We start from the raw sequence: 26870 nt of genomic DNA, 5'->3' as shown, positions 1-26870 counted from the left end.
AAACTCATTTGACATGTCAACGACTTGATAAAGCTCTACATTAACTGCAAGGATTATTATTATTATATGAACAATCGACTAACAACCATGTTCCTACTTACTGCTAGGTAAACAGAGACGCATGCAGTAAGGAGTTAAGTGCTCCAGCCAGTATGCCACAGGACAACCTCCTTGCAAGAATCCTTTTAATTTTATTTCTGAATAAAACAACTTTAGAAGCAACTTCTATTTCTAACTTCAGCCTTGGTTTCACTTCAACTTATGTGAAATACATAATTCTGGTCTCCTGGGGACAGAGAGATGTCAATTGTCTTCTTGCCTATGACCAAAATCAATGGCTCATTTTATTCACTGAATCACATATTGACTGGATGAGAAAGAAAAGCAGGAGACAATTCAAGGAAGGGAATCTGCAAGCGAGTGGAAAGCATTTCAGCAGAATCATGTTGCAGTCAGGAATGAAATGGGAAGGGAAGCATTAATTATTTTCATTTGACCTCCAAAAGATGACTTATCAGCATAATTCAAAACCAAATGGGCCAAGACGGAGATGGTAATAATAATAAAATAATTATAATAATCCTTGTATTTGATATGATGCCTTATTATGTCTTTGAGACATCTCAAAGCCCTGCACAGAATATACCGTAAAATGAATTGACTTTTTTTGTGTGAGCAAAATGCAGCAGCCAGTTACGCACAGCAGTGTCCCACAAACAGCGTGAATTGAAGTGACAAATTTATTAATTTTTTTTGAAGAAATTATTCCCCCCAGAAAAGCAATCTGCCAATCGACTTACAACTGGGTTCCTACTTACTGCTAGGTAAACAGAGACTTGTGGAGTAAGGAAACTTGCCCAAGGTTTCGCCCTGCTGGGAATTGAACCCAGGTCTCTCGCTTGCGAGGCGAGTACTCTAACCACTGAGCTACAGGACTCCACAGATACACAAGAAATAACAGTGGAAGTGCATTACACTCACTTTCGTGTCTTGGAAAACCTACTGTTTTCTATTTAATAAAATTGATATGATTATAATAAATTTGTTATTGCTGCTGTTGTTGTACAGTGCATAGAATCATAGAAATTGACAGCATAGGAGGCCATTCAGCCCTTCAAATTTCTAAGAGCAAGGTCTCCATTCAATACCACTTCAAACCTCTAGAACTGTCAACTTTCCTCTTTAAAACTACAATGGACTCTACCGCCTTTCTTGGCAGGGCATTACAGATCCCAACAACACTGGCAAAAGTTCACAGTTCTGTACTCTAGGGACATGTTTTATTTTAAAACACTGAGACTATTCAGGCTTGAAGCAAAAACGTTTCACCTTGTCCCTGAGTTCAGCTCAGTGCTCGTGGAGGCCGTCTAGTGGCATCAACAGCCTTCACTTCTTGCCCCGTTTATCGTAAGTAACTCTCGACAATTTAGAGAAGTCAAATGAAAGGCACATCTCACAATGCACAAAACTGCACTGGAATGTTCTTAAACATGGCTTTGGGAACAAAATTCCTGATTCTTGTGAAGCGGGGAAGAAAGTTTCCTTTTTTATCTGTTTACAGGCAGCGATAGAGACACAAATGCGAATGCAAGTGAGTTTTTCATAGATTCATAGAATGTTACGGCACAGAAGGAGGCCATTCGGCCCATCGAGTCTGTGCCGGCTCTTTGACAGAGCAACTGACTTTTATTAACCCCAATCACCAGCTTTCTCCCCATAACCCTGCAAACCCGTCTTCCCCAGATACCTATCCAGTTCTCTCTTAAAAGCTGTTATCGAATCGGACTTCACTGCCCTTCCAGGCAGATCATTCCAAATTCGAACAACTCGCTGAGTGAAAAAATTTCTTCTAACCTCCCCTCTGCTTCTTTTGGTAGATATCTTAAGACTGTGACCACGAGTCAGAGACATACCTACCAGCGGAAACAGCTTTTCCTTATCTAGTCTGTCGAAACCTTTCATGATCTTGAAGACCTCTATCAGGTCCCCACGTAACCTTCTCTGCTCCAATGGGAAAAGTCCTAACTTCTCCAGCCTGTCCTCATAGCTAAGGTTCCCCATTCCTGGTATCATTCTCGTGAATCTCCTCTGCACCCTTTCCAGTGCCTTAATGTCCTTCCTGAAGTAAGGTGCCCAGAATTGGACGCAATACTCCAGCTGAGGCCTAACCAGTGTTTTGTATAGATTAACCATAACCTCCCTACTCTTATACTCTATGCCCCTACTAATAAAGCTCAGTACACCAAATGCCTTTTTTACTGCCTTATCTACCTGCCCCGCTATCTTTAATGATTCGCTTACTTGAACACCCAGATCTCTCTGTACGTTCACCCCCCTTAAGATTGAGCTACCAAGTCTATATTGCCTCCTATCATTTTTCCTACCTAAGTGTATCACCTCACACTTATCCACATTGAAATCCATCTGCCACATGTCAGCCCATTCCACCATTTGATAATACTTTTGAAAGGAATCCCGACTCGAGGAATCTCGTAGCGTAGTGGTTTGCGTATTTGCCTCGCAAGCGAGAGGATCCGAGTTCAATTCCCGGGCAGGGCTGAAATCTTGGGCAAATTTCCTTACTTCAATTAGCAGTAAGTAGGAATACAGTTGTTAGTCGATTGGCAGATCGCTTTCCAGAGTAATAATCTCTAAAAATTTATAATAATAATTTGGTAACCCAATCCACATTTGTTTGTGGGACACTGCTGTGTGCAACTGGGTGCTGCGTTTCACCCACAAAATATACAGTCAATCCACTTCATATCCTGTGAAGTGCTTTGAGACTTCAATTCTCCGTTCTCTTTCTGCTTTCTCACACTTTTTGTTTCTCTCTCTGCCCCTCTCCCTCATGCTCTCTCTCCATCAATCACTCTCTCTACTCCCTCTCTCTCACACACTCTCTCACACACTCTCTCCTTGTCTCACACACAATCTCTTTCACTCCCCTTCTCGCACCCTTTCACAGTTTCTCTATCCCCTCTCAAACTCCCTCTTAACAACAACAAGATTACATTTGTATAGCGCCTTTCACGTTTGGAGGACGTCTTAATCAACCTCTCTCAATCACCATCTCAATCTCCCTCTTTCAATCTTCCACTCTCGCTCTGTTTCTTTCTCTCCCGCTCTCCCTCACATTCACACCCTCCCCGCGCACACATTCTCTCACAAACTTTCTCACACTCTCTCTCACTCACACGCTTCCCCTCTCACACTCTCTCTCTGCTCTCACTCTCTCTCAATCTCTCTCTTTCTCAATCATTCTCTCTACCCCTTCACACAGTCTCTCACTCCCCATTTCTTATCTCTCTCTCACACACATACTCCCCCGCTCCCTCTCAGGAATGTTGGAAACGGTCCTGGGCCGAACAGAATAACCCGCCAGGCTGGATGGGGCCCGGGGGCCGCCTGCTGGACCACACTGCTCTACAGGACTCTACGGGTCATAGGATAGCCACTGTGTAAATTGTAGAAAAACACGGCAGGCAATTAGCACACAGTATGTTCCACAAACGGCCATGAAGTGAATGATCAATTTTATCTAGCTGATTGCAGGAGTTGGAGAATTGTCTATCACACTAAGAGTTGACTCTGCAACAGCATCTCAAAAGCACTGCGCAGGAATGAATGCTCAGTACGAAACAATTAACATTAGTGTGCTAACTTGTCATCCTTATAGGGGAGTATCAGACTGACTGGAATACAAATCAGCTTTGAGATTTTTTTCAGTGATATTTCAACTGCCATATAATCTCATTGGAACTATCCATTCAATTTTACAATACATTCTAAATAAACTCAAAACTGGGTTCAAGCTGGCTCCTCGTAAGCTCTGCAGATGGACTGGTGAAATATTGATCACAACAGTCGTGTAGCAAAGGTGAATTCAAATTCACTGAGATTATCTGTATGATTGAGTTGTGATGTTTCTAAACACTGTAAAGCAGCCGATTGTTCTTACTGCAGTCCCTTGACTCCTGTGGGGAAAACAAGAATCATCCTTGCATTTGATGTAGTGCCTTTCACATCAATAACACCAGCAACTTGCCTTTTAATAATAATAATAATCCTTGCATTTGATTATAGCACCTTATCATGTAATTGAGATAATATAAAATATTTGGTTACTCACTCCACGACTGTTTTTGTGAGACACTACTGTGCGCAATTGGCTGCCGTGATTTGCCCGCAAAATAAATACAATTCACTTTACAGTATATTCTGTGAAGCGCTTTGAGACGTCTCAATGACGTGATAATGTGCTATATCAAATATAAGGATTATTATTGTATTATTATTACAGAATGAAGAGTTTCTCTATCCAGTTGAAGTGAGACACCTGTCACTGTAAGATTGGACTCCTCTTAAGAGTCTGCACCACTGTTGCCATCAGCAGTTAACAAATAATCAATTGCCACGATTGCAGCAAATCCCACAGCTGTCTGAGAGAGACACTGAAGTCAAATGTGGGAAGATGGAAGTATCATTAGACTTGTATATTCTCCATTTATCATGAAAAACATCTGCTTTGGTGCTACAGGTTCTACTTAATTCTGTGTTAAAAACACACTGGAGAAAAATAGAACTTGAATTTTTTTTTGCACACATTTTATGCGTAATGCCATTATTTTCTGAACAATTGTAACATACCACTATCCCTCAAGTCCAGTTAAAATGCAAGAATTATTATTATTATGTAGCAGTTAGTAGGAACCCAATTATTAATCGATTGGCAGATCACTTTCTGGGGGTAATAATTCCTCCCCAAAAAAATTTGGTAACTCAATCCATGACTGCTTGTGAAACATTGCTGTGCACAATTGGCTGCCGCATTCCTTTATTTCCAATGTATTCTGTGAAGCACTTTGAGACTTCTCAATGACATGATAAGCAAGGATTATTATTATTTTTAAATCTCTTTGAGATGCCGCCTAGGCTGTCAAAGGCACCATATCAAATGTACAGATTATTTTTAAGAGAATACAATGATGACACCAACAACATCAGCACGCACTTACACCGCGACATCTGGAAGTCCCTCCTTCTCTGAATGGTGATGCCAGAGTTCAGGCTGTGTGTACAGTGTTCATCACAGTTAGAAAAGGCAGTGCCAGGATAAAGAACATTCTCTACTTTGTATTCTGTGGCAGGAGCACTTTTCCAGGTCATACGTGCTTTGCTTCAGATGCGAGGCAGAATAAAACCTATACTTAAACTGTCAAGAACGTGTTTCGATCCCCAACTTCAAACACATCTGCATTTTGCACATTCTGTCTCACGCTCTTCACTCAATAAGGCTGAAGAACCATTGCCAATTAGCAGCATATTTTGAAGCATGCACTGAGAACTATATAGACATTTACATTGCTTGCACTGGTGCCTAAAATGTCACAACTCTTTTAAACAAAAAGTCATTTTCAGTCCTGTTCCTTAATTTACTTCAGAATTCCCTGCCCGTATACTCACCTACACTAAACTCTGTACCCTCATCACCCCTCGCCAAGTTCCATTGGCTCCCTGTCACAGAACTAATCAACTTCAAAGTCCTCTCACCCATCTACAAATCTTTTCAAGGCCTGCACCTCCCCACCTTTCTTACCTGCTTACTCCCCACTCCACCATCCACTGCCTCTATTCGGCTCTGGCATCCTCCTTGTCCCTGATCTCGTCCCCTCCATTCCACCATCTATAGCCATGCTTTCAGCCACTACGCCCTGAAGCTCAGGAACTCTTTCCCTTCATCCCTCCACCTTGCCCCCTCCTTCCCCTCTTTTAAATCATGGCTGAAGAATTCCTGTTCGACCATGCTTACGGTCACCTCCTCCCTCCCCCTGGATCGATATCAGGCTCCACCAATGTTAAGTGCTCCGAGATGCTGCCCCATGTGAAGAGCACTGTATAAATGTAAGTTATTGTTGATGATGATGTTACTCAGATACACCATAAAGTAGCAGTAATCCTGGTATTTGAGATAGCGCCTTTCTCGTAGGAAAAATATCTTAACATTACAAGATTGTTTTGGATGAGGAAGGCCCTTTGGCTCATGTGATCTCAACTTTCCAAAACACCTAGACGACCATCCTCACAGCATCACATTGCTTTTTAAATGAGCCCAGTGTCTGGGCCTCAACCACATTTCCTGGCATCCTGTTTCAACTATTGATATAAATATTTCTTGGTGTCTTTCCGGAAATTGTCCTTTGCAGCCCTAGACCTGTGTCTTTTTTTCTGCTGTCTTGGTGCATCCAAAAGTATTGATCTGGGTTTACTTTTTGAAACCCATTTAAACTATTTACTCCTTTATATGAACAAATTAAAACTTCACTAATCTGTCCTCTCCCTGCGCTCTCCAGGTCCCTCGCCCTGCCCGTTCCACTATTGGTGGTCGGGCCTTCAGTCTTTCGGCTCCCTCCCTCTTGTACTCTATCCGTGATCTCCTTAGCCTCGCCCTCTCCCTTGCCTCCTTCAAGGCCCATCTCAAGACCTTACTCTTTGATGACACGATCGTTCATCTACACTCTTCCACCCTCCCTGCCCTCCAACCCTCTCTGATCCCTACCTGCAGCTCGAATGCAAACCCTTGACTGTCCAGCACCTTGGGACGTCCTCCCTAAGTGAAAGGCACTATATAAATGCAATTTAATGTTGTTGTCTGCTCTAAGACATTGCCTCTCAAGACTGAGGCTTGCCTATTTGTTGCCTGATATCGCTCATTCCTTAAACATTGGGGATCATCCTCATTGTTCTCCTCTCATCTGCCTCTCGGGCACTGGCAGAACCCATTATGGAGTCCTGTAGCTCAGTGGTTAGAGCACTCGCTTTGCAAGCGAGAGACCAGAGTTCAATTCCAGGCAGGGTGAAACCTTGGGCAAGTTTCCTTACTCCACACGCCTAATAATAATCACTCCAAAACCATAAACAATAATAAATTGGTCATTTTCAATCTACGACTGTTTGTGGGACATTGCTGTGCGCAATTGGCTGCCGCGTTTGCCCACAAATATACAGTCAATTCACTTTACAGTGTGTTCTGTGAAGCGCTTTGGGACGTCCTCCCGACGTGAAAAGCGCTATATCAAATGCAAGGATTATTATTATTATTATATTGCAGTGACTGGAACTGTATACAATCCTCTCAGTGCGGCCTGAACAGAAAGCGATTCACAAGGTTTATTACAAAGTGCAGTGACTGCATATTTCTGTCAAATGAATCACACAGAATTGTCATGAAAATCCCAGTTTCAATTGGCTGTGAGGTTGATGAGTGCAAACCAATTTGTGCTGCAGCCTGAGATAATAATAATTCTTGCATTTGATATAGCACCTTATCAAGTAGTTGAGACTTCTCACAGAATGTACTGTAAAGTGGACTGACTGACTGTGTACTTCGTGGGTGAAACGGGGCAGTCAATTGCGCGCAGCAGATCAGCTGAAACAACGTGCTTTTCCCAGCATGTTAATTTAAGATGCTGTTGTTGCTGAATAAAATCCAAGTGAACCAAATTGATTTTACTTCTGCTCAAGAATTATGCCCTAAAAACATGTTTCTCCTCAGGACTTTTCAGGGTGGGTGTAAAGAACCTTTCATATAACTGTCACCTTACAAACCAGTCAAAATTTAAAATGTTCTACTTTACTTATAACAGTATTATTATCTTTGCATTTGATACAGCACCTTTCACGTCAGGAGGATGTCGCAAAGCGCTTCACAGGATTTTACTGCAAATTGTAATGACTGTGTGTTTTGTCGGCAAACGCAGCAGCCAGTTTGCACACAGTAATGTCCCACAAACAGCCATGAAGTGAATAAGCGATTTGGGGTAAGATTGACAGCAAGGCCACTGGGAGAAAAGTTCCTCTCTCTTCAAATTTACGTGAACAGGCAGACGACATCTCAGTTTAAAGTCTCATCTGAAGGAAAGCACCTCCAACAATATAGCACTCCCTCAGTTTAATTGATTAAAAAGGCGCTATACAAATGTAATTTTGTTGTTGTTGTTAAAGCATTAGCTGTGAGATCAAAGTCTCGACACGTGGGGCTTGAACCCACAACCTTCTGACTCGGAGGTGAGGGAACCGGGCTGACACCTTAACTTGCAACAAATTCATTCGCTTCATTGTTTCTGGTTCTCAAATGTTTAATTTAGCCTAGGGGCAAAAGGAAATTCCACATGCTGCAAGACCAAATTATTAACTCTCAAGGTCTTTCGAGATGTCGAAAATATTTAGAATTCACTCAAGCCATTCAGGCTGCACAATGCTACTTAACCTAAACTGACTATTAAATTGGATTCAGTCCAAATGAAGAGCATCTCTGTACATTGATCCATACAATAGGTCATTATAAATATGAAGAACAGCTTTGTGGCACTGTGTTATTCTGTACAGCTGTTGTGTTATGGTAACTCATTGTCGGACTTCTCAATTCTTCCCTCCACAAACTGCAGATTATTCAAAGCTCTGCAGCTGATTCCTCTCCTACACCAAGCTCCATGAACCTATCACCCCCATTCTCGCCTGGCTCCACTGGCTCCCCATCTCCCAAAGGATAGAGTTCAAAATCCTCATCCTTGTTGCTTTCAAAGCCCTCCACAGCCTTGTTCCTCACCATCTCTGTGACCTACTAACTCCATACAGACCTGTTCACTCCCTCCATCAGTGGGCTCTGGCCTGCTCCACCTCCCCCACTTGCCCGCTCCACCATTGGCAGTCGAGCCATCAGCCTTTTTGCCTCCATCCTTTGGAACTCCATCCGACAGTCCCTTTGCCTCCATCCCTCCTTTGCCTCCTTCAAGGTCCTCCACTTTGACCTACGTCCAGCCACCCTGCCCTCCACCCCTCGTGAATCCAACCCCCAGCTCAGGTGCAGATCCTCGACTATCCAGCGTCTTGGGATGACCTCCGAATGTCAAAGCGATATATAAATGTCATTTGTTGTTGTTCACCACAAGGCTTTGTCCCTCTTTCATTGATATTGCCCTGGCAGCACACAGACAATTAATTGTCGTCCGACACCCAAATCAGAATAAGATTACGGAATTACAAATGCAACAACTTGTATTTATTTTTACAGCAGCCTGCGTGGAGGATAATGTCTTGGCACGCTTCACAATGACAGGGTCGGGTGCCGAGCAGGTGAGAAGGGAGGTGACACAGGCATGATCAAAGAGGCTTAAGATTTATATTGCACCTTTCGGGATTAGAGGGTGTCTCAAAGCGCCAGACAGAGAGGGGAGCCAGGTGGAGGGGCGAGAGGGAGGGAGGAAGTTCTGGAGGATGGAAGAGTAGAATCTAAAGTCTCGATGGTGGTGCAGAGGGTGGGGGATGCGCCGTAAACCTCAGTTACAGATTGCAAAAACTAAATCCAATACTATTTACACTCATACAGCGCCTTTGACATCAGGAAGACATTGTGCGTCAGCCTGGTGTAGTGGTAGCCTCTGACTCAGGAGGTTGTGGATTCAAGCCCTACATTGGGACCTGGAATCACATCGTCTTAGCTGACACTCCAATGCCAATGCATTGTTGAGATGCCGTCCTTCGGATGAGACATTAGGTTCTATCGACCTGTTCAGGTGAATGTTAAAGATCTCATGGAGCAATTCAAAAAGAGAAGGAAGTTTCTCTCTCCTGGTGACCTGGCCAACAATCCCTAAATAAAAATTCTTCATTCAATCCACAACTGTTTGTGGGACACTTCTTTGCACAATTGGCTGCCACGTTTTGCCCATAGAATACACAGTCAATAAGCTTTACAGTGCATCCTGTGAATCGCTTTGAGACATCGCAACGACGCATCAGACGTTATGTCAAACAGAAGGATTTTTATGATTATTTTTATTCATCCAAACTGATCCTGTGGTTTAGAAAAAACAAGCGTAATAATAATAATAATAATTCTTGCATTTAATATAGAGCCCTATCACTTTGTTGAGCTGTCTCAAAGCGCTTCACGGAATATACTGTAAAGTGAACTGACTGTAAATTTTGTGGGCAAAACTGAAAAGCTGCTGCTTGTTGCATTTTTACAGCTTTTCCATTCCAACAACGAAGCCAACATTTCTAAATAAGATCCTGGCAACGACGGAGAGAGAGAGAAAAAAACAAGACTTGAGAAAAGTCAAAGAAGAATTGCAAACGCGGCTACCTGGTGACAAGATACTTATCAGGGAGGTCAAAACCCACATGCTTTACATTTCTCTAATACAAAAATGTTGAGCAAAATCTTATCTAATAACACTTGACATTAATCAACAATGCCCACTGCTGTCCCAGCCACAAGCCCTCTGCCTGGAAAGCAATGCATCAAACCTAAATTTATCACCCAATGTAGATGCCAGCTCACAACCAAAAATTCACAGGTTTGACAAGGTGCATTAAAGAGCCGTCCAGGGTATGATAAAACCAGCTGCAGCACTCACATTACAGGATGCAAAATCGCTGGAGTCATTACACAAGCCTGTACTTTTTATCCACCAACCCAGTTTCAAAACAGATGGGCAGCTTGTCAAAATAATAAATGACACCACAGTATTCTTCTAAATTTAAAAAGGCTTAAAGGGGCTTTTTCACCTACACCTTAACTCATCATGTTATTGTGCTACCCATGTGAAGGGCGGTATATAAAATCAAATGTTCTCCTCAAATATAACAGTGCATGTCTCAATTCTTCACATTCAAATGATAATAATAATAATCCTTGCATTTGATATAGCACCTTATCACGTCGTTGAGACGTCTCAAAGTGCTTCACAGAATATATTGAAAAGTGGAGTGACTGTATTTTTGTGGGCGAAACGCAGCAGCTAATTGCACATAGCGGTGTTCCACAAACAGTCGTGGATTGAGTGGCCATATTTTTATTTATTTTTTTGGAGGAATTATTACTCAGGAAATTATGTGGAATATAAACACTGGCACAGACAAGATGGACCAAATGGCCAATTTCCATGCTGTATTACTCTACTTAAATTCCATGTGTGCCAGCAATAAACGTGCAATCAGTGAGGAAAACTGCAAAGAGCTTAAAACAAAGAATGTAACTCTCCACTGCTATATTGCATTCTTCTGATTCCATTTCAGTAAATTACCAATGACAGGAGCCCATTGGTATAGAAAGGTGACTTATAACCTCAGGTGTCCAGGACACAAGCAGCAAATAGCATTTTGTCAACAAATAACTACGCAAATGAAAATCAATAGCATGTGAACAGGAAATCATTACCAATTCTATTAAACTACATGCTACGGCTTTGCGCACACTGTTGGAAAGGTCACACAGTGACTGCATTAGCGCTGGTGAAAAATGTCTGGTCTACTTGAGGTTCAATTAAAGGAAGCAAAGTGCTGAGCTTTGAATCCTGTGACATGAATTAGCTTCTCATGTAATATAGGATCCAAGCCCCAAGAAGAATCGTTTACCCCAGGTTGCTTGTGAACTGATGAGCGCCCCTTATCTGTGTTGTGGATCTGCCGAAGCAGGGTAGAGTCTCAGAGTGCTTGACAGTGGCGGAGCCTGACCCCCAAGCCAGAGTGGGGCGATGTGACTGTAAGCACCGACAAGAGGAAGATGCGTCCTGAAGATGGGGAAGGAGGGGACAAGGTGAAGGCATTCAGGGAAAGAGTTCCAGAGTTTCGGGATGTAGTGGCTGAAAGAGTGGCCACCGATGATGGAATGGAGGGCACGAGGGACAAGCAGGAAACCAGAGCCAATCAAACGGAGGCGATGGTTAGTGGGTTGGGGGGTAGCAGAGAGGTAGGGAGGTATCAGGCATGAAGGGATTTGAAAACGAATATGAGGATCTTGAAATTGATCCATTCTGTGATAGAGAGCCAGCGGAGCCCGGCAAGAGCTGGTGTGATAGGGGTAAGGAGTTTAGTGCGGGTGAGTATAAGGGCGGCGGAGATTTGGATGAAGTGGATTTTGGTAGATAGTGGAGCTGGAGAGGAAGGTATTGGAGAAGTGCACCGAACTATTCACCCTATCACCCCAGTCCTTTCCAGGCTCCACGACTGTTTGTGGGACATTGCTGTACGCAATTGGTTGCTGTGTTTCACCCACAAAATACACTGCTAATCCACTTTACAATATATTCTTTGAAGCGCTTTGAGACGTCAACGATGTGATAAGGTGTTATATTTAATGCAAGGATTATTATTATCGTCTTCACCACCAAAATAGCACTGCACTGTTTGCAGATTGTTGAGAACTGTTACGAGGTATGTTTTACTCTAACTGTGATTAATATTGGGAGTGAAATAGTGTGCACAAGTTTATGGATCTCGATCGAGATGATATCAGCAATTTTAATAAAGCAGCTCCATCATTCTTCTGTGACCTTCTCTCTCAGGAGGTTCATCAGTTTAAAGGCATCATTTGCTTCCGAACTTGGGTTCAATATATTGTGCACAGATTATTTTTAAAACAGGTCTCAACAATGATCAAAATAAAATTACATAAGTACTCTACTTCTTGCAACTTCATAATTGTTATAGCAGATATTTGTTTACCACACAATGTTGATTACCTCTATAATAATACATCAAGAATCATAATAATCCTTACATTTGATATACACTAGTGTCTTTCACATCAGGAGATATCTCAAAGTACCTCACAGGACATAGTGTGAAATGGAGTGACTGTTTTGCTTGTACAATATCAAGACATTCATGTAACTGATCAAAGTTCTCAACAAGGACCAATTTGACTTCAGGTAATAGACCCGGACACCAAAACTGGACCCTGCCATTTGGCACCAGACCTTTGTTTTCTCCTCCGTCACATTGCTCGCCTCCGTCTGTACCTCACAACCAATGCAGCTAAAACCTTCATCCACACCTTGGTCACTTCCCGGCTGGACTATTCCAATGCCCTTCTCGCTGGTCTCTCCAACTCCACCATGCACAAAATACAATTAATTAAAAACTCCGCCGTCCGGATACTCACCCGCACAAAACTCCGCACCCCCATTACATCTGTCCATGTTAGGCTCCACTGACTCCCAATCACCAAACGGATCAACTTCAACATCCTCTTACTCATTTTCAAATCGTTTTCAAATGTTTTCAAATAGTGGAGCCCTCAGTGACCATGCCTTCAGTGACTATTCCCCCAAACTGTGGAACTCTCTCCCTCAGTCCCTTCACCTTGCACCTCCCTCCCCACCTTCAAATCCCACCTAAAGACCTTCCTTTTTGATTGTTCTTATGGTTGGCTCGTTGTCAGACTTCGCCATTGTGAAGCACTCTGGGATGCTACCCAGAGTGAAGGGCGCTATATAAATGCAAGTTGTTGTGGTTAAAGCAACACTGAGTGAGTCAGATGGTGAACAATTCATCAACGTGTTGTGAACTTAATGCTGCAGCAGCAAACGAAGAACAATTTGCATTGATACAGCGCTTTTACACAGGGTCCTGGAGTCGTCAACCAAACAAAAGAAACATCCGGGTCAGTATGGGTGAAGGAGGTTGCAGAGGTCGGATCGGATGTAAGACCAGGAGTAGACCATTGAGCTCCTTGAGCCTGTCCACCATTCTATAAGATCATGGCTGATCTGTACCTCAACTCCATTTATCCACCTTTGCTCCTTATCCTTTGATACCCTGACCCAACAAAATTCTATCCACCACAATCTTGAAAATTTCAATTGATCCAGCATCCAAAACCTATTAGGGGAGTATTAACATTTCTACTACACTTTGTGTGAAAAAACGCTTCCTGATTTCACTCCTGAATGGCCTAGCTCTAATTTTAAGATGGTGCCCCTTGTTCTTGTTCACCACAGGAAATAGTTTCCCTGTAATTACCCCATTGAATCCCCTTATCACTTTAAATAGATCATCCTTAACCTCCCTAACCTCATAATTTAACATTTGAAGCCCCGGAATCATTCTGGTGAATCTGTGTTGTACCCCCTCCAGGAGTAATATATATTTCCTGAGGTTCGGTGTGTAAAACTGAACACAGTAATCCAGATGGCGTCTGACCAAGGCTTCGGGACGAGTCCAAGGAGGGTTTTAACTGCTTCAACTTGCATTTAAAAACCCAAAGATAAAATTAGGGGAACAACATTAAAAACTCATTTTATCTGCAAGGATCAGATCAACTTCATTGTGAGCAGCTTCATGTTCACCTAAATCTTCAGTGTATGACCAATATGCAATATTGCTTGCTTCAATGGGAATCACATTCCATTAAAAATGTGACTGCTGCGAGAAATGTACATGTGCTCAATTCATCCTGATTTTAATCAATTCTAATTTTCTTTCCTTTGTTGTTCACCTAATTTTATCTTGTGTAGGGCTGGGGGTGTGGTGCATGGTCAGAGGTGCTGCCCTTTGAATGAGACATTAAACTGAGGTACCCATTCAATTGTATAAGTGCTATTCGAGGTTTGCCTATTCAGGTAGATGTTAAAGATCCCGTGGAAGAATTTGAAAAGTGAAGGGAGTTTCTCTCAGTTTCTTAATCGACAATCCCCCAGATGAAAATTAGGTACGCACTTCGTGGCTGTCTGGGACTCTGATGTGCGCGTCGTGGAGTCCTGTAGCTCAGTGGTTAGAGCACTCGCTTTGCAAGCAAGAGACCTGAGTTCAATTCCAGGCAGGGCGAAACCTTGGGCAAGTTTCCTTACTCCACACAGAGCCTAATAATAATCCCTCCAGAAACCAAAAAAAAATAATAAATTGGTTTTCAATCTACGACTGTTTGTGGGACATTGCTGTGCGCAATTGGCTGCCGCATTCGCCCACAAATATACAGTCAATTCACTTTACAGTGTGTTCTGTGAAGCGCTTTGGGACGTCCTCCCGACGTGAAAAGTGCTATGTCAAATACAAGGATTATAGGATTATAAATTGGCTGCCGCATTCATCCACAAGACACATAGCCACCACATTTTACAGTACATCCTGTGAAGTGCTTAGAGACATCCCCCTGGCATGAAATGCAAATGCAAGGATTATTATTATCAGCAAAAGTTACACTACAACAAGAAGTGTTCGCTTTGGAGTCATTAATAAATGGTGTGAACATAGAGAAAAGTGGAACAGACTGTTGAAAAGTTCGGTTTGTCAATGTCTACAAACAGAATGCGTTCCTTTCATCATTATTTTTTGCTTACTCTTCCTAAGGCAGCGTTCAATGTAAAACACATCGGGGCCGGCTGTTTTGTTTGGCCTAAGCAACTTCTGAGGCTAACAGAAGTTCTCTCCTCTTCCCACCCAACAGAGGAGCACTGGTGGTGCCTCCTCCCTCCCATTGCTGTTTCTATTGGATGGGAAGGGAACCAATTAACGGCAGCTCCAAGGTAATCGACCTGCAGCCAGTAACGAATGGACGGACACTCTACCCATTCACAATTGGTTGATCAATCACAATTTAGCTCCTCCTATTCCCTCCCCTGTTTCTTCCACATTCCTCCGCCCCCTTTATTGATTGACAGCCAAGATCCACTATCAATCATCGCAATGTGACTCCTCCCCTCCATTGGCTGAATGGAGTTGCTCGAGACATGGAGTGAGGAGACACAGCGGCGATCAGCATGGCATGTTATCCAGATTAACTGGTGTATTTAAAATAGGTGAGAATACAAGTGAACTGGGGCCGGGCGTTTTGGCAAATTTACCCACGGTTATCTGGCGTCCGACATAAGCAGATTCCACTGTATTCACTATGAGAAAATTCAGCGACAAATGCTAAAGTGTATGAAACAGAATCACTTGACAAAATCAACATTTCCAAATGTTCTTCGTACATTCTTAATGCATCCAGTAATAGTCTGTGAAGGTGAACGATTGTTCTAAAAGATGAGTCTCATCAAAAACTCACTCAGATCTACAGTGAACCAGGATAGGTTGAATGCACTCGCAATCGTGTCTATTGAGCACAATTTGACAAGTAAACAAAGATTTGATCAAGTAGAATGTTTGCAACTATGAAGTTACGTAAGAGAAAGTATTTTAAAAAGATATTGTTGCATATTTTGCGTCCATAGATCAAACGGCCCCAAAATGTGATTTGTCCCCCCAATCCCTTAATTTGGCCCTTCTCTCAAGACTGAGGAGCTCGTGCTCTATTCATCGTTCATAGCTCATTCCTCTAACATTGGAGCCTCAAGGGCAGGGGTAGCTTCTTTTTGTCTCAGTCACCAGAACTGGATGCAGTTTTCTACGTGTGGCCTGGTCAGAGCATTATACAGTCACTATGTCAGGTTTAGCAACGAGTGTTTTCATAGAGAAACCCAGTGTGTCTGCCTTCTCAGCCCAAAACATGGTGCATGAATTGTAGACAAATTTAAAGTTTGCAAGAAATTAAATGCACACAGCACAAAATGAACAGTCAGATGAGACCATGGTTTCACATCTAATCTGAAGGATGTCATCTCTGACAATGCAGTGTTCCCCCAGCTACGGCAAATGGAGAGTCAGCCTGGACGAGGCGTATTGAAAGTCCTAATATGAGGTTTGAACCCACAATCTTCTGACTCAAAGGTTAGACTTAAAATAAGACAGGCTTAAAATCATTGAGAAGTGTTTTCACATAAAACTGCAATTGATGATCAGAGGTATTGCTTGTCAAAAGAACTAAACTAATATAGTTGTTCCATCCACATAACAGGGGGCTGACTCACACCCTGTCTCATTAAATCTTTGTTAAAGTTAAAATTAGTTTGAATATCTATACTGTGGATGGGATGTAAAGTCCAGTGGGAGCGGATTCTAATGAATTCAATTATTTCTTTGGATTTGCTCTGGGAGTGGGAAGGAAAATAAGAAGAACAAACAATGCTGCCAAAGAGTCAGGGCATTGGGTTCAGGATTTGGCAGGGTTCCTGTATGCATTCACAACTGGTGTATTCAAAGCAGGATTTGTTTTGTGAAAGGGACGAGGACAAACTCAGCCACGATAACCATCTGACCTAGGAGGTCAATATCCTTCTCCAGCACCAGATCAGATTCGTGATCAGATTCATGAGGGGCATATTTCACTCGACCATCCACTTTACTGGAGTCGCTTTTTGGTCCCAAAGACTTTGAAACACTATCCCTCAATTTTGTTTTCATTCCTAACTGTGGCTTCAAAATTTCTACTTCTTAGCAGTCAAATCACTTGCAAAAGCGAGTGCATTGGGATGTTTTCTGCTGGAATCCATTTTGAATTGGATCTGTTTGTAGAACAAAATGACTCAGGCCAAGCTTGTGTTGCTGCATGCTGACTTATCAATGCAACACCAAGAGGTGAAGGCTCCAGTTCACAATGCAGAGAGGAGCTATCAGGAAAGGTTGGTGGGGGGTGCGGGGGAGGTGAGTGCGGTCTCCTTGTAGCTGAATTGGCTCCAAGGTGACATGTTTAACAACATGAATGACAACGGAATCGAGCCAGTGGCCATCTCGGTTGGCTGGTTCGTGAGGCAGGCGGGTCTGATTATGATAACAGCCCAGCTCATCGGCAGGACTTGGAAAGGGAGACCAGTCACTCGGAGCGGGAAATCCTCCCACTCATGTTAGCCCTGCAAGCCAAAGCCCTAATGGATAGGATGGTCCCATCTAGACAAGCAGCAGGAACGTTTGTCAGATAGTGCTATCAAATGGCAAACTATGCGGTTTTAGCTGGTTAAACTCCAGCAGTACCCCAGCAGTACATTCTGGGGTCCCCAAGCATTGGCTCTCGCCAATCAGCACCTAATACTTTCCAACAACAATTTTGTTGTTGTTGTAATACTTTCCAGAATTAGGTAACCTGGATGCTTCCCTTCAGGGAAAGAGTGCGCATTCTCAAGTTTGGTTTGGATACATGGTGATGAGCTTCCGCATATGTCAGACACTCGGCTGATCCCCTCAAAAAAGATTATGAAAGGATTCAATAAGATGAACATTAATCAGCTGCATCCACTTGTCAATGAGTCCGAAACCAAAGCTCATAAATACAATGTAGCTGGAAGTAAATCTAACAGAGAGTTAGTTCAGTTCACATAAAGGGTGGTGGGGAGAATGTGGAACTCATTGCTGGAGCTGTGGCAAAAATGCATCAACATGCTGAAGAAAAAACTTGATGCGTAAGTGAGGGAGAAGGGAAGAGGGGTACATGAGAGGCAATTAGGAGGGTGGACATGTGGTGTCTGAACAGCAGCACAGACTAGTTGGGCCGAATGACCTGTTTCTGTGTCCTGTCACTCTGTGTTACTCTATGTAACCTGCCCTCAGCCACAAGAGAAAGTGAGACGCTGCCTCACACGGATGATGGAGCAGAAATATCAGAGAACCAAGCACAGCATTGTGATGGACCAATGGGCAACAACAACAGATGCTGAGAGTGGGAGAACAAAACTCCCACCATCCCGGGCAGAGTGTGCTGTACCCTACAGTCACAATGAAAACAGGAGGGAGAAAGATTCAAAGCAAACACAAAGGAAGGTTCATGCCAAAAAAGGGCAAGTTGCATATCATCACAAGGTTGGTTTTGGATGAAGAAGGCCCTCTGATCTTATCCCTCCAGGCAATCCTGTTCCAGTCATTGTTCACTCTCTGGGTTTTAAAAAAAACGATTTTGTCTTAAAACTATTTTAAGACGAGTAAAAGAATCCCTGTTAGAAAGGCGGGTTTTGGTAGTAATAAAAGTGTTACTGAGTGACACAAGCTAAAACAAAACTGTTCATGTTGGTTCAGATGTTTTACATTTTATAATAATCCTTGCATTTGACATAATGCTTTATCACATCCTTGAGACATCTCAATGCACTTCACAGAATATACTGTAAAGTGAATGGACTAAATATTTTGTAAGCGAAATCCAACAGTCAATTGGGCAGAAAAGTGTCCCACAAACAATCAATGATTGAGTGACCAAATTATTTTTAAAACATTTTTTAAGGGATTATCACCCCTGGAAGGCGATCCACCAATCGATTTAATAACTGGGTTCCTACTTACTGCTAGGTAAACAGAGGCGTGTCGAGTAAGGAAACTTGCCAAAGGTTTCACCCTGCCTGAGAATCGAACCCGGGTCCTCATGCTTGCGAGACGAGCGCTCTAACCGATTCGCTACAGGACTCCTCTGTTACAGCAAAAGATATTATCACAACAATGGAAGTGTTAAAGTGATGGGCTGTGCAAAAAAAAGGTACAAGTCTTTGGTTAACAACTTGGACACTTGTCTATGATCCGATTTAAATAAATCATCTTTGGAGGTACACATATCACTCCTGGGTCATTGCTAAATTATCAGCAACAGTAATCATTGAACTGTGCTGTATCTGCACAGGCAAAGTCATCTTTTTTGGCCATGCAACAAATTACAATTTCATTCAATCTTGCTGTTGCTCCTTTAGACTGTAACTGAAGTCAAATGCATTCAGCGACCCTTGATGCTGGTGAGAAACAAACTGCAGAAGTGCGTTGAATCATTTAACTTCACTTATTGAACATAAAAGTGTTAACAGTAGCATTATTTTGAATTGAACAAAAAATTGCTGGTACACACGACCTAAATTTGTGTTCCTCCAGGTTTGGCAATTATACTTCAAATGAAAGCATCTGAAACCAACATCAAAAATCACTTTTCTAACATTAGCATCATCTGTTGGAATGCCTCGAGCAGCAACATCCTGCAATTAATATTTATGATGTCTCATTATATCACTGACTAAGCTGGCCTGGGGGAAGACTTTGTTAGAAAACTGAAAATATGAGGTCAGTTGCAAAGGCAACTCAAAAATATGAAATGGAAAATAATCTGAAAATTGCTCAGATGCCAACAGATTCACTGAAAAGTTGTATAAATAAGACTCTTTCTTTACTATCCGAACTGTTGTTACAGCATTAAACGGCTATCGAGTGTGCCCGACTCTCTGAAGCCTCTTTGAAGATAAAACGGATTCCATGTGAGGTGAAGGCAGTGTTTTCACAATGCACACATTTAAATGGGAGATTAAGTAAAAATCCCTGTTTCGATGCTTGAACTGTACTGCTTTTAGCAGCTCCTTTTATTGTTATGATTCATAAAACTGATGTCTCAGTGCGCTATATCTACTTATTTAATTGGCTTTTTCCGATGTGAAATATTGCATGCTTGCAACATGCCCTTTTTATGCTTCTGTAAGCCTGCCTTAGGGTCTCCATGAAAATGTACTGTGGAAGACCAGAGTGTTACCTGGTGAAATATTCTTGAGCCATGGCTTAAACTGCTCCATGTTAAACCATTAATGAGCGGTGGTTTAACCCCATCTGAAAAGATTTCTCCCACAGAACCACAGTCCCTGGGCACTGTGCTGGAATGTCAATCTAGGCTGTGAGCTCAAAGTCTCAATAGTTAATAATAATAAACTTGGGCAAGTTTCCTTACTCCACACGCCTAATAATAATCCCTCCAAAACCAAAACCAATAATAAATTGGTCATTTTCAATCTACGACTGTTTGTGTGCAATTGGCTGCGGCGTTTGCCCACAAATATACAGTCAATTCACTTTACAGTGTGTTTTGTGAAGCGCTTTGGGACGTCCTCCCAAATATAGCGTGAAAAGCGCTATATCAAATGTAAGGATTATTATTATTATTATAATAATAATAATTCTTGCATTTGATATTGGTGGACGGGCCTTCAGTCACTCTGCTCCCACCTTCTAGACCTCCATCCCGCAGTTCCCTCCTCCTCACCCCCTGCCTTGCCTCCTTCAAGACCCATCTCAAGACCCTCCTCTTTGACCGTGCCTTCGATCACCCTCCTTCCCCCACTGCTCTCCACACTCTCCGATGCCGACCCTCAGCTTGGGTTCGAAACACTGATTATCTAGCGCCTTGGGATGTCCTCCCGACATGAAAGGCCCTGTACAAATGTTGTTGATATAATGCCTTATCATGTTGTTGAGATGTCTCAAAGGGCCTCACAGGATATATTGTAAAATATTGTAAAGACTATGTACAGCAGTGTCCCACAAACAGGGTGGATTGAGCGACCAATTTTTTGGGGGAAGGGTGTATTACCCCCGGAAAGTGATCCGCCAATTGACTAACAACCGGGTTACTACTTACTGTGGAGACGTATGGAGTAAGGAATCTTGTTCAAGATTTCACCCTGTCTGGGAATTGAATGGAGGTCCGCTAGCTTACAAAGTGAGTGCGATAAGCACTATGCTATGGGACTCCACCAAAGAATGACTACAATTGTTCCCAAAGCAGGAGTACATTGCATTTTGAAATGGAATAGCACTATCCCCACAGGTCATTTTGAAAAATCACGAGCTGTCTCACTTTAGACGATCTCCTAGAGATAATAATAATAATCCTTGCATTTAACATAGCGCCTTATCACGTCTTCGAGACGTCAAAGCACTTCGCAGAATATACTGTAAAGTGAATTGACTGTATATTTTATAGGTAAGATAAATGCAAGGCACATAGGTGAAACACAAGTCACAGAGATTCCATGAACAGGATAGAACATGCCAAGGAGGGAAGAGGAGAGAGACCTTGGGATGATACTTGTCCCATTGGCCTTACCAAACAGTACGAAACAGCAAAAAAAAGGCAAACAAGTTGCTTGGCTAAGCTGCAAATCATTGGTATTCAGTTCCCCAGAAGTCAAGCTCCATATATTCAGCTCTTGTTAAGGTGGACCGAGTATTGAATTTGGTTTCTGGTCCCTGCAAAACAAGGATGCTGCCTAGGCTCTGCAAGCAGTGAATACAAGTGCAATAATTGGTGGAATTATGGTGGAAGGATGAGTTGCAACTAACAAAACAAGTTAGCTTTGCGTTTGAAGCCATTTTTTAATTATAATATTAATAATCCTTGCATTTGATGCAGCGCCTTATCACATCTTTGAGACGTCTCAAAGCGCTTTACAGGATATACTATAAAGTGGATTGACTGTCTATTTTGTGGGTGAAATGCAGCGGCCAATTGTACACAGCAGCATCCCAACAGTCATGGATTGAGTGGCCACATTTCTTTTTAAGGGATCGTTACCACTGGAAAGCGATCTGACAATTGACTAACAACTGGGTTATCCCACAAAACGTGCCAAATTTTATTGGGGAATTGTTGGCCAGGATTCCAAGAGAGAGAAACTCCCTTCTCTTTTCGATGTACAATAATAATAATAATAATAATAATCCTTGCATTTGATATAGCGCTTTTCATGTCGGGAAGACGTCCCAAAGCGCTTCACAGAACACACTGTAAAGTGAATTGACTGGATATTTGTGGGCGAACGCGGCAGCCAATTGCGCACAGCAATGTCCCACAAACAGTCGTAGATTGAAAATGACCAATTTTATTACTTTTTTTTTGGTTTTTGGAGGGATTATTATTAGGCTCTGTGTGGAGTAAGGTAACTTGCCCAAGGTTTCGCCCTGCCTGGAATTGAACTCAGGTCTCTCGCTTGCAAAGCGAATGCTCTAACCACTGAGCTACAGAACTCCACGAAAAGCATCCTCGCAGTGAATAGCAATTCATCGATTGGCGGATTGCTTTCCTTGGGTAATAATCCCTCAAAAATTAACAAATTAAAATAGGGTTAGAGTTACAGTTAGGGCACTCGCCTCACAAGCGAGAGGACCTGGGTTCGATTCCGAGGCAGGGTGAAACCTTGGCAAGTTTACTTACTCCACACACCTCTGTTTACCTAACAGTGAGTAGCAACTCGGTGGGTGGATGGGTGGATGGATGGATGGATGGATTGGCAGTTCGCTTTCCGGGAGTAATAATTCTTCAAAAATTAAAAAGTTCAAATAATGATTTTGTCCCTCAATCTATGACTGCATAATTGACTGCTACATTTTGCCCACAACATATGCAGTCAATTCACTTTTCAGTGTACTCTGTGAAGCGCTTTGAGATGACTCGATGACATCATAATAATAATCCTTGCATTTGATATTAACCCTTATAAGGTGCTATATCAAAATCATAGAATCATTGAATCTTACAGCACAGAAGAAGGCCATTCAGTCCATCGTGCCTGTGCTGGCTCTGTGGAAGAGCTACCCAATCAGTCTACTCCCCCGCTCTTTCCCCATATTCCTTGCAATTTTTTCCCTTTTGAGTACCTATCCAATTCCCTTTTGAAAGTTGTTATTGAATCTGTTTCCATTAACCTTTGAGGCAGTGCATTCTAGACCATAACAACTCTCCTCATCTTCCTTCTAGTTCTTTTACCAATTATCTTGAATCTATAATCCACTGGTTACTGACCCATCTGCCAATGGAAACAGTTCCTCCCTACCTATTCTATCAAAGCTCCTCATAATTTCGAACACCTCTATCAAATCTTCCCTTAACCTTCTCTGCTCTAAGGAGAACAATCCCAGCTTCTCTAGTCTCTACACATAACTAAAGTCCTTCATCCCTGGTACCATTCTGGTAAATCTCCTCTGCACCCTCTCCAAGGCCTTGATATCCTTCCTATAGTGTCGTGCCCAGAATTGGACACAATACTCCAGCTGAGACCTAACCAATGACTTACAAAGGGATAGCAGAAGTTCCTTGCTTTTGTCCTCCATGCCTCTATTTATAAAGCCAAAGATCCAGTTTGCTTTTTTTTAGCAGCTCTATCAACCTGTCCTGCCACCTTCAAGGACCTGTGTATTTAAAACCCCAGGTCTCTCTGCTCCTGTACCCCCTTTAAAACTGTACCATTTAGTGTATATTGCTCTCCTCATTCTTCCTTCCAAAATCCATCACCTCATACTTCTCTGCATTAAACATCATCTGCCATGTGTCTGCCATTTTACCAGTCTGTCTATGTCTTCCTGCAGTCTGCTACCATCCTGCTCACTATTTTTAAAATGCGAGGATTATTATTACTATATTCTGTGAAACGCATTGAAACATCTCAATAAAGTGACAATGCGCTCTATCAAATGCAAGGATTATTTTTAATATTATATTGTAAAAGTAGTGCTGAAATAGAGTCTGAGAGAGACTGCTGTGAATTCACTTACAGAATTCTCAATTATAATTGTCTATCCATATTAAAATACATTATGAGTTTCACACTTTTTCTTTCACCCAATATTTTGCAGACATCTTCCCTGTAGACTTGGGCAATTGTCCCTTTGCCCGAAAAGAGAAGTTTCTCTCTCCCAGTGTCCTGGCCAACAATCCCCCAGACAAATTAGTCATTCACTTGATGGCTGTTTGTGGGATGTTGCTATGCACAAATTGCCTGCTGTATTTGCCTATTAATACAGTTACTCCATTTCGCATTGAGGTGCTTTGAGACACCTCGATGATGTGATAACGTGCAAAGTCAAACACAAGGATCATGTGCTGAGGGGAAAACACAAGACTGCAAAGCTGCATTCCAAATACTATCTTTCACACTCCTGAAGTGTTTTTTTTCTTGTTTTAGGTACATGAAGCAAGACGACCTCCTAACTGTGCACATGACAGTTTTCTAATTTGGTAATTCTAGCATCAGCAGTGGTTTGTAACTCTAATATTCAAATGTTTATGCAAATACTGTCTTTGAGGGTGGAGATGTTTGTTCCTAGTCTGAAGCATCCTGAAATTTTACACTGAATTTCCATTGTGGAGTCCTGCAGTTCAGTGGTTAGAGCACTTGCCTTGCAAGTGACACACCTGGGTTCAATTCCAGGCAGGGCGAAACCTTGGACAAGTTTCCTTACTCCACACGCCTAATAATAATCCCTCCAAAACAAAACGATAATAAATTGGTCATTTTCAATCAACGACTGTTTGTGGGACACTGCTGTGCGCAATTGGCTGCCGCGTTTCGCCCACAAATATACGGTCAATTCACTTTACAGTATATTCTGTGAAGCGCTTTGAGACATCCAGAAGACGTGAAAAGCGCTATATCAAACGCAAGGATTATTATTATTATCTTTACTGCTCATGTCTGTCTATAACAAACTTGTTCTGGAATGTTAGGTTGGTGTGAAGCAATACTTGTTTTTTTTATTTTTGAAAATTGATTAACTTCAGGAACGTACATAACCAGATCGACCAAATCAGGAATAGGAACATAGAAATTAGGAATTAGGAGCAGGAGTAGGCCATTCGGCCCCTCGAGCCTGACCCTCGTGGCTGATCTTCTAACCTAACTCCATCTGCCCGCCTTATCATCATATCCCTTAATCCTTCTATCCTTTAGAAACCTATCAATCTCAGTCTTGAATATGTTCAAGGACTGAGCATCTACAGCCTTCTAGGGTAGAGAATTCCATAACTTCACTATACAGCATTTCCTCAACTCTGTTCAAAAAGGCTGATCCTTAATCTTAAGACTGTGACCCCTAGTTATAGATTCTCCTACCAGGGGAAACAGTCTCACACAGTCTACTCTGTCAAGCCCCATAAGAATCTTATAGGTTTCTATTAGATCACCTCTAATTCTTCTATATTCTAGAGAATATAGGCCTAGTTTACTCAACCTATCCTCGTAGATCAACCCCCTCATCCCAGGAACCAACCTAGTGAATCTACGCTGCACCCACTCTAAGGCGAGTATGTCCATTCTTAAAGGACTCTTGTATTCTAACCCTTTTGCAATAAACGCCAAAATGCCATTAGCCTTCCTAGTTGCTTGCTGTACCTTCATACTAACTTTTTGTGACTGGTGTACAAGGACAACCAAATCCCTTTGAACACTGATACTATCTAGTCTCTCCCCTCTAGAAAATAATCTGCTTTTCTGTTTTTACTACCTAGGTAAATAAATTCACACTTCCCCATATTATATTAATAATAATAATCCTTGCATTTGATATAGCGCTTTTCACGTCTTCTAGACGTCCCAAAGCGCTTCACAGAATATACTGTAAAGTGAATTGACTGTATATTTGTGGGCGAACGTGGCAGCCAATTGCGCACAGCAGTGTCCCACAAACAGTTATGGATTGAAAATGACCAATTTATTATTGTTTTTTGCTTTGGAGGGATTATTATTAGGCGTGTGGAGTAAGGAAACTTGCCCAAGGTTTCGCCCTGTCTGGAATTGAACTCAGGTCTCTCACTTGCAAAGCGAGTGCTCTAACCACTGAGCTACAGGACTCTATCTGCCACCTTCTTGCCCACTCACCTAGCCTATCTATAACCCTTTGCAATCGTTTTGTGTCATCCTCAGAGTTTACTCTCCCACCTAGCTTAGTATCATCTGCGAATTTAGATATTTTAAGTTCTATGTCCTCATCTAGATCATTGATATAGATTGTAAATAGCTGAGGCCCAAGCACTGATCCTTGTGGCACTCCACTAGTCACATCTTGCCAATCTGCAAAGGACCCGTTTATCACTATTCTGTTTTCTTCCCGTTAGCCACTCTTCAATCCATGCTAATATATTACAATTAAACCACTTGAGTGAGTTGCTTTGTGTCGTGATGAACAAGTCGTTCAACTGTGTGAGTTTCAACAGAGTCAATGAAGCTCATGCATGAAGTTGATCCTCAAATGATGAGGACACAATCCGGATGAGAGAAACTCCCTTCTCCTTACGAAAAGTGCATGGGAACAGGCCGATGGGACCTCGGGTTAATGTCTCATCTGAAGGACAGCATCTGCCCCCCCTTCTTCCTTGCTCGGCCACCAACTCCACCACTGTGCAGTGATATACATGTAAGTTGTTGTTGTTGTTAAAGCAATTTACAAACCCAAACAGCTACGACGGCCAGGGTGATTCATACATTTGACTTAAGCAGCAGCTTATCACCCTGTTAACCTTCAGAAATTCATGATTTAGCTCAAGGCAGATGTGCTTTGCTTACGAAACAAGCAAACAACAACTTGGATTTATATATAACAACAACAAATTACATTCACGACGAAAGAATGGCTTTGGACAATCAGGATTTGCATCCGAGTTGGGGGTTGGGATCAGGAGGTGTGGAGGGCAGGGAGAATGGCGG

At 42.3% G+C, this 26870-nt stretch overlaps 1 protein-coding gene and 1 non-coding gene across 2 annotated transcripts in view; both read right to left on the bottom strand.

Annotated features, from left to right (window-relative positions):
• immp2l (inner mitochondrial membrane peptidase subunit 2) overlaps positions 1-26870 on the bottom strand; it is a 324690-nt gene that overhangs the window by 265729 nt on the left and 32091 nt on the right. The gene's annotated exons all lie outside the window — the stretch shown is intronic.
• Positions 866-937, bottom strand: trnaa-cgc. The gene has a single exon. It is a non-coding gene; the product is annotated as a tRNA-Ala (tRNA).

The sequence above is a fragment of the Callorhinchus milii genome, unplaced genomic scaffold (assembly GCF_018977255.1).
Source record: "Callorhinchus milii isolate IMCB2004 unplaced genomic scaffold, IMCB_Cmil_1.0 Scaffold5, whole genome shotgun sequence".
NCBI lineage: Eukaryota > Metazoa > Chordata > Chondrichthyes > Chimaeriformes > Callorhinchidae > Callorhinchus > Callorhinchus milii.
This window is presented reverse-complemented; position numbering and strand designations above follow the sequence as displayed.